The following is an 8,559-nucleotide window of genomic DNA, read 5'->3' as shown; positions in this document are numbered from 1 at the left end:
GCTCCTTACCCTCTGAGGCAGCAGAGACAGTGTTGAAATGATTGTCTGCAAACTGCCTCAGCCGTTTCAACAAACTCGGCGATGTCAACAGTCAGCTTGCCTTGAACTACCGTACATACTCGCGCTCACAGAGACCTGGCTCACACCAGATGTCTCTGACGCGGAGATCTTGATAGACGGTTACCCTATATTTTGAGCTGAATCAAAACGAGGGAAGACAGGTGGGGTTGCTCTGTACATACATGCGGCCCTATCAATCCCGACTGACCTCCATGACACCATCCCTGCAAAATTTTGCGATGCACCGTAGGTACGAATCCCGCTGCGCGCGTCCAATTCTCTCCTCCTCGGTGTGGTCTACCGTAGCCCTTCGAACCCTTATGAAGATGACCGATTCCTCATACAAACCATTCGGTGTGGTCGTAGCCCTTCGAACCCTTATGAAGATGACCGATTCCTCATACAAACCATTGAGCAACTCTCCTCCAACTACCACTTCACTCACTTCCTGCTGGTAGGGGACTTCAACGCCCCAAAGGCCTCCTGGATTGAGCTCCAGCGGGTAGAATCAGGCGGACTTTTTCAGCGGCGGTGATTGAGGTCGTTCAACACAGTGCTCGGACTCAACATGTTGTTCCGACCACCAGATACCGCGCAGGCCAACTACCATCTTCCCTGGATTTGGCCATCACCAACGAAAGACACTTCGTTGATCAGGTAATAATTAACGCTCCACCGGGACATAGCGACCACTGTGTGTTGACCTTTGATTTCATCCGCTATTGGGCCAGAAATGCCGAAACTAAAATTTGCTCCAAGTCTTCTACCGTGCAGACTTATCAGGAACACGCATCTTCCTTGAACAAGTCAAACTGAGACCAGCCCCGGTGGAAGAAATGTATAGGGCAACTTCTGAAAAAAGGTCCCAACTCTTTTTCAAAAAGTTGACCACAGGGGATACAGAAGATGAGCTGGCATTTCGTAAAATGCGGAAACCCTGTAAGTCGGAAATCCGCCAATGGAACATACGAAAACAAGCCACCATTCTGGACCTCGCTCGAAAAAACAAAAACGTACTGTTCAAGTACATGAGACATCGCCGCAGAAACAAGCCATCTGCGTTCTCCTTGAGGGACAGAAACGGAGAACCGACGAATGACCCAACAGTGGTATCTGAGGCTTACAGAGAACACTATGCGTGTCTATACTCAGCCCCAGCGTCCTCGTCACATCCACTCTTGTCAAGGAGAAACTACGAACAGCCTCTAACCGACTTGGTCTTCACGGTGGAGGACATTCGTCAACTCTTGGACAAGATCAACCCATTCTGCGCATTGGGACCCGACGAGGTCCATCCGAGGATCCTGAAAGAAACGTCCTCCACACTGGCAAACCATTTACACTTGGTGTTTCGTCAGTCGCTTGACGAAGGCCGCCTTCCCCCTGCTTGGAAGGAAGCGATTGTCACGCCAATATACAAAACTGGTGACCGACTATCGCCTGGCAGCTATAGGCCTATAAGCCTCACTAGCGTGCCGTGCAAGGTGATGGAACGCATTCTGAAGCGAGCCATCCTAGATCACCTTACTTCCAGCAATCTGATATCGCCAGCTCAACACGGATTTCTCCCGAACCGTTCTTGCGTGACAAACATGCTCGTGTTTGTGGACAGCTTAACACAAGCCAAGGACGAAGGACTCATGTCGCGTGCCATATTTTCCGACTTCTCATTTTATAGGGTCCCACACGTTCCGCTACTCCACAAGCTTTAGTCTTACGGGATTCAACGGAAAATCCCTCATTGAATCAAGGCTTTCCTATCAGACCGATCATTCCGTGTGAGAGTAGGCCCGACCTACTCTTCTCCAGCGCCGGTCTCCATTGGAACTCCTGGAGGCCCCGTCCGGGGACTACTTCTGTTTCTGATCTACGTCAACGACCTCTCAGATATTCTTGCAAAACCATGCCTACTTTTTGCGGACGATTTGAAATACTGGAGTTTCGATGCCAGTGCCCCCCAAACGGATGAAGGCGCTTCCAAGCAGTGGTCGTTGGACTGGCGCCTCCTCTGAATGACGCAAAGTGCGCCTATATATCTTTTGGAGGAGACTCAGCGAATGCCTTTGTTATGCACGGTGAGAAAGTACCAGAATACATCATGAGGGTAGACGCCAAAAAGAATACGGGAATCTGGGTCTCCTCAAACTTGTCCTTCTCACGGCACCATGGGAAATCTGCCCAAACGCCATTCGCCATTTTACGGATGATCCAAAACACCTTCTCCCGTGTTAGTCGCATGGAGTTCCAAACACTCCATGGGGGCAGCGTCCGAAACTATCCTGGAGTACGCCAACCAAGTTGTCTACTCAGGACGCACGAAGGACATCACCCTCATTGAGCGTATCCAGCGAGCCGCCACGAGAATGGTTGCTGGCCCCAAAACTGTGGACTGCGAAACGCGTCTCGCGATGCTTGATCTCCTTCCCCTAGAGTACCTTCGCCAGTGAGGGGACCCAATTCTTACTTATGCCCTATTTGAACAAGGCTTGGCGAACAGGAATTTTACCGTTGACCCAGCAAACACACAGCGGGGACATAGTAAGTAAATTTTCAACTCAGAGCACACACATTCATTAGACAAAATTTTTTCTCATTTCGGGTAGTAGCTGCGTGGAATGACCTTCTTCCGACGGTTGTCCACGCTCCTTCCAGAACCCAGTTTAAAGCTCTACTAGACATTTATTTATGCGAATCCTCGCGCTGGCAAGCATACTGCCACGTAATGAGAACATAAATAGCAGTGCTACACCCTCTTTTCACTTGTGCCTTTCAGGTGAACGACAGCCACTGACCGAGAAGAACAAAAGCGACCCGGGAAACTTGGGCAAGAGCCTCGATCCTGTGTATCAATCCGTGAATCCGTGAATGATGGACGTTCCACTTTGGAGGCTCTGTCATTGAAGTTTTTGCTTTAAATTTCTCAGATTATACAAACGAAGTGATTTTGTTCGGCAAACATGATCATAACACACTTTCCCAGGGATCTCAACTTCCACTTAGTACAACACTGTTAGACAAAAGCATGAACTATGCAGCGGCGACGGAAGGGACATCTCTGCTGATGATCCCCTTTTGCAGATATTCCTAAATAGCGTCATGAAATAGCTGCGGGTATCATTCCCATTATGAATATTACGCTTTATACGTCGTGACCGCCACAAAGCGGTCACTTATTATGGCACCTCACCTGTGCACGGCAGCCTAATCCAATGACCAAACGGTAACCTTATCCAACCTGATCTGTTGTTCTCTTAATTTTACGCGCTTTCACTTATCTTCGCTACCTACTATAACCACCGAACCATTATTTACGCAAACCGACGAATACGAGGCCTGAACTATGCCAACATAACTAATCTAATGCCGAATGACGGACCTCATACTCATAAATGTACGCGATATCACCTACTTTGGCTGCTTTTCGGAACTGCTATGCCAGTGTCTATATGCGATGCTGATCATTGGGCCTCAACTATGCGCAATGTCCTCATCTAACTGCCAACGTTGGCGTGCCTGTGCGCACCCTCGCTTGTCTGCCACCTATAGTAAACCTCAGGCGGTATCTATGCGGGCCGATAAAAACTAGGCCCCAGCTATATTTGATATCCTAATCTAAAGGCCAACGACGGTCGTCAGTTTCGTAAATGTAGTCGAAGTCGCCTACCATGGCTACTTATTTTAACTACTAGGCCTGTGTCTATGTGTAATGCTGAGTGTGAGGCCTCAGCCACGCCCACTAGCCCAGTCCAATGGCCAGCGACGACCAATCGTGCTCATAACTGAATTTGATGCCGCCTGCTGAGACCCGTGCCTGGCCTGGGCACACGCTCATGCCCCAACTATACATAACAGACTAAACCGACAACCAACGGGATCTTTCATATCCATACAACGCCCAACTGTCAACCCCATGCCTGAAAATGCACAACCAACTTTAACAAATGATATTTCTATTTATTGGCTGCATCGGCACAAACATAGTGCGTGGTCAAAACAACTTTTTAGCTTTTTACTCGACGGGGTTTCTGAAAAAATATGTGATCAATTACGACTCATGCACATCTCCCGCGATATCAGTTAGAACACGTAATTAAACAAGGTTGTGGGATCAAACTCACCAAGTGCTTAACAAATCCTTTTTGTCCACCACTCCCGGTGTCCACGCTGAACCCGAAGACTTCCTTTTGCATCTGTTATATCCTTTTAAGTAACCATTTGCTCAATTAGTCCACTTGGCGAAAACGAAGAAGCCATGTGTGCATCGATGATTTGATAGCGGGATTCGGCAACCATATGCATTGTTGAGCGCAATAAAGTTAACCTAAATGGACGTGCATACTTGTCAGGCGTAAGATCAAGCGGTGAACACGTGGGCCCTAGGGTCCAAGGACTACACGCGTCCTCAAACGCACACCCATGGTTGTATCCGTAGCGAAGATCTAGTGAGCGAGCAGGTGCCTTGTATGTAACACGCTCGATCCCGCTAAATCCCACCTTCACTCTATTCCTGTTCTCTGATACCGATACAATGTAGCTTAATAAAATCGAGAGCCTGGTATTCCTCTTTGACCCCCCTAACCAGCACATACTCAACCACAGTAGCAATCCAATCAACAAGGGGCGACCTCCAGGGTTTCATCAAAATCGCCGTTCGTGTCCAAGTTTTGCCACCAATATGCACTTCAGAAATCATGTCGACTATATACGAATAAACGAGCTAGTAAGATAGTCAAACCTGATGCGGTCCAACTGCCTCAGACAATGAAAATAATCTAGCTGGAGACCGCAAGGACACATTCTTCAGTGATGCACAATCGAAACATTGCTATCTAACTGTCGCCGACACCGACCCATACGAGCAATGGTTTTGAGACAACCGTTGTCAAACACCTGAAAACGCCTGGGTTGCGCTTCCCAAACAGGCCACGCCTCACAGCCATAGGACATATACCTCGTACTGCAGCCTGACACACCCGTTGCTTGATCTTCACGGATATACCGCCTTTACGCCATAGGTGTTTCAACTTAGTGAACGCGACCTGAGCGTTGCAGGTTCGTGCACTACAATCAAAACTAATAAAACTTCGATTGCATATAAAACGCTGCACCACGCTACCTCCCCAACCGGATCAGGAAATACCTGCGACCCCATATAGGCTCGGTTCCACCTCTGATGATTTCCTCGGCCAACCAGAAATATCCACCTCCCTCACGGATTTGCACATCCAATTGAAATAATCTCAGTAATGACGTCCGTTACGGGGCTGTCAAGGAATCGAAGCACCATAGCGCAATGATGAAATGGCACTGCTATACCCAGTTTGATAGCACACCAGCAACTACGCCTTCTTTCTCTTGACAGTGCCCCATCGATCACTTGTTTCATCAACTGCAGCTGCGAACAAACTGACGCTCTATTCTGACTAAACTTGTGGTCATGCCTGACGGTGCGCCACCCATCTGTCGGGAGTAACCGTCATCATGATAACGTGACACACTGTTAGTACAAGGTGCACGACAATGGTCAGAATTAATTCGGTCATTTCACCCCGCGCCTTTTCCCCCTCTTCAAAGACGATAACGATGTCTGCATACTCCGAATCGGTAAGGTTTTTACCAGAAGATATATAAAAATCGGGTTCAGGTGACAGTTCAGCGTTCCTCTCATTATCTCGTTGATCACGAAAGGAAGTAATAATGGTGTTAGGGCGCATCTGACGACACCATTTAATGCACGGAAGCTTTTAATGTTCCCTATATCTTTCTGTAAAATGTCCACCTCTTCGGCTCCTCTTGCTTAGGACGATGCAAAAGACTGCACGGTTGACAACGCTCACTCATCTGTATCCTCACTCCGTAAAATATACTGCTTCCGTATGATGAACCTCATAATCCGCCTTCTGCAATGAAGGAGAGAAAACTAAGATGGAGGCAACTTTTTCGGATGCTTGGTTCCCTTCTGAGCTTACCTTGGTTTTTGCACACATCCTAAGAGATCCTCCGGTGAGTGGAAATTCATTGGTGGAAGAAGAAAAAGTGCTACGAGACCCACCAAATACGCCTGATATGGCGCTCCAGAGGCAGCTATTTTTGCTAAGCTCTACGATTTTCTTTAGGTCGTAACAGTTCCATTCTAGTGTCAGCTCATTGTACGAACGCCAACACCACTAGATATTTCTGATCCCATGTCTCTACAGGTTTCGAGCTAATGTAGTTGCTCATATTCCAGCCAATGCACGTCCTTTATACTCACATATGTTTACACCGGTTTGCATCGACCGCATACCTATCATCTGCACCTAAATATTGATTGTCTTGTTTTGAAATCGTTAGTGTTGCCCCATTGAAGTGGTTAGGAAGTGTGAGAACTTTTAACCGTCTACATTTTCGGGCGGCATTCCAACTAACATCAAAGTGCTTTCTAGCAAACCTTTCGGAAGCTTTTTCCTATTTTGCGTCCCCAATGTGAACGCGGCTGTCTTATTACGTCCTTGAATGGCAGTAATTAACCGCCGTGGACCGTCGATGGCCTAAAGACGTCCTTACTAAAGTGACAACCATAAGCGGCTCATCCAAGATGTTCATGTACGGGTGTGTCACTATATTTCTCATATTTCTTAGACCAGCGTGTTATCCACAGACCATTTCAGTCCTATGGATTTGTATAAGGACTTGAAAGCAGTGGCCATCTTATTGTGCCTTCTGCTTGCTCTGCCCAAAACCCCATAGTTTGTCCAACGGCACCATTGGCGGCCCGGTAAATCGGCAAAGATGAAACCTTTCCTTAAGCCAGACATAACATATTCTGACCACCATAAAAGACAGAAAAACTTACCAAATGTGACGAATTCATTGGCTTCAGTGGGATGCTTGCTGCAACAAAGAAGAATTTTTGTATCTAGATCTCACATGGCCGCATATTTGAGTTTGCGTGGCCGTGTCCGGCGTGCTTATTGTCCAAGTCGTTTTGAGATTATTTACAAATCTCACACGTAAGACAGCGTGCGAAGGAACCAGCCTTTACATAAAATTTTTCACCGCTTTCGTAGAGACAGTGTATGAGACCACCATCAGCCATTAAAATACGAATCCCATGCCCAGAGTGGACTCCGAGCTCGTTTAAACAACTTTCAATGAAATTGATGCCCCGTGAGGAGATCAGAAGGGCTCGAATAATTACCGCCAAACGCATAAACTTTTTTGAGTCTGTTTTTTTCGAGCGAAGATTTCAGAGAATTTTTGGTGTGTTTCAGGACGCGTCCTTATTTTTCTTCCCAAGATTCAGTAATCGCCAGTAGACGCTCCGAATGTATATTAGTATCATGGTTTCTCCTAACCGGTCTTTTACTTGCGTCCACATGGACCACCAAATGAACCGTAATCATATGAAATTCCACATCACAGCCATTGCGGTGTAAATCATACGTCCATCATACATCCGCTGCAGAACTGTCTAGAAACCGAGGTGTCAGTGCAAAGACCACAATTTACTGCAAAACCTAATCAGATGGCCCACTCGCACCTATTCTTTCCCTGCTGTAAACTATCCATACCGCTTTTCCCGCAATTTACTTGCAACCAATTGCAATTCGTTTACCTGGCCACAGCTGCATCCTGGACGAATTCATTTTGATCCGCTGAACCCTTCGTTTACATCCAGCAATAGCGGTTTTGTTGTTCCATTTCAATTTTCTCCGCAAATGCATTCAAGCATTTGCTTACGGTGCTGGCTTGGTTCTATGCATTAAAACCACCCCTACAATTAAGTTTCTTCCAATAGTGACATCAGTGAAACTAGCCAGTTTCAGCATAAGACCTATTTCTGAGATGAAACTTGACATTTATCTCCACTATAAAATTCCTCATCTCTTTATCCCCATTTTATGTTGTTCCTCAGCTAACGGGCGTTATTTTCTCCGAAACCGCAGTTCATACACTGAAATTTCCACTCACTTGTTCATTTTTCAGTGCATACTCAGAAGTAAAAGTTCTCTGATCTAACTTCATCTGGCGAGAGTTTTCAATTGACCTCCTCTTTCGCATATTTGCATGCATCTGGATCCAAACTTGCAGTGTTATGAATTCATGTAGGACCTCGGGTTTCCGTTGAGAAATTAGTGGCCGTCCAGTTTTAATCCTCATGGTGATTAGGAAGGCAGCAAAAGAATAAAGTATGGATATCCCCAAGGTATTTGTTCATGCAACAGGTAACCGAAGCTCCAATCCGGTTTCGCGTTTCGAGTGGGCCTCCTATAAATGCAGCAGGTGGCCATCATAGCCAACGAAAATTCGAGGTGTCTGAAGTGGCCAGTAAGTTAAGCGCGTTTGGTAATAACAACCAGCAGTTGAATTACCGACCATCCAGGCCGTTTTCGATTGACGAGATCCAGCTACCATCAAATGGTCATGTAACTGTTGAACGGTATCTCCGAGTGGCGCGTAATACCAGAACCTCCGGGTAGGCAAAACAAAGTCGGAGCTGGGTTTCTATACGGTACT

The sequence above is a fragment of the Opisthorchis viverrini genome (assembly GCF_000715545.1).
Source record: "Opisthorchis viverrini unplaced genomic scaffold opera_v5_367, whole genome shotgun sequence".
In the NCBI taxonomy this organism is placed as follows: domain Eukaryota; kingdom Metazoa; phylum Platyhelminthes; class Trematoda; order Opisthorchiida; family Opisthorchiidae; genus Opisthorchis; species Opisthorchis viverrini.
The sequence above is the reverse complement of the archived record's forward strand: the minus strand, read 5'-3'. Positions refer to the sequence as shown.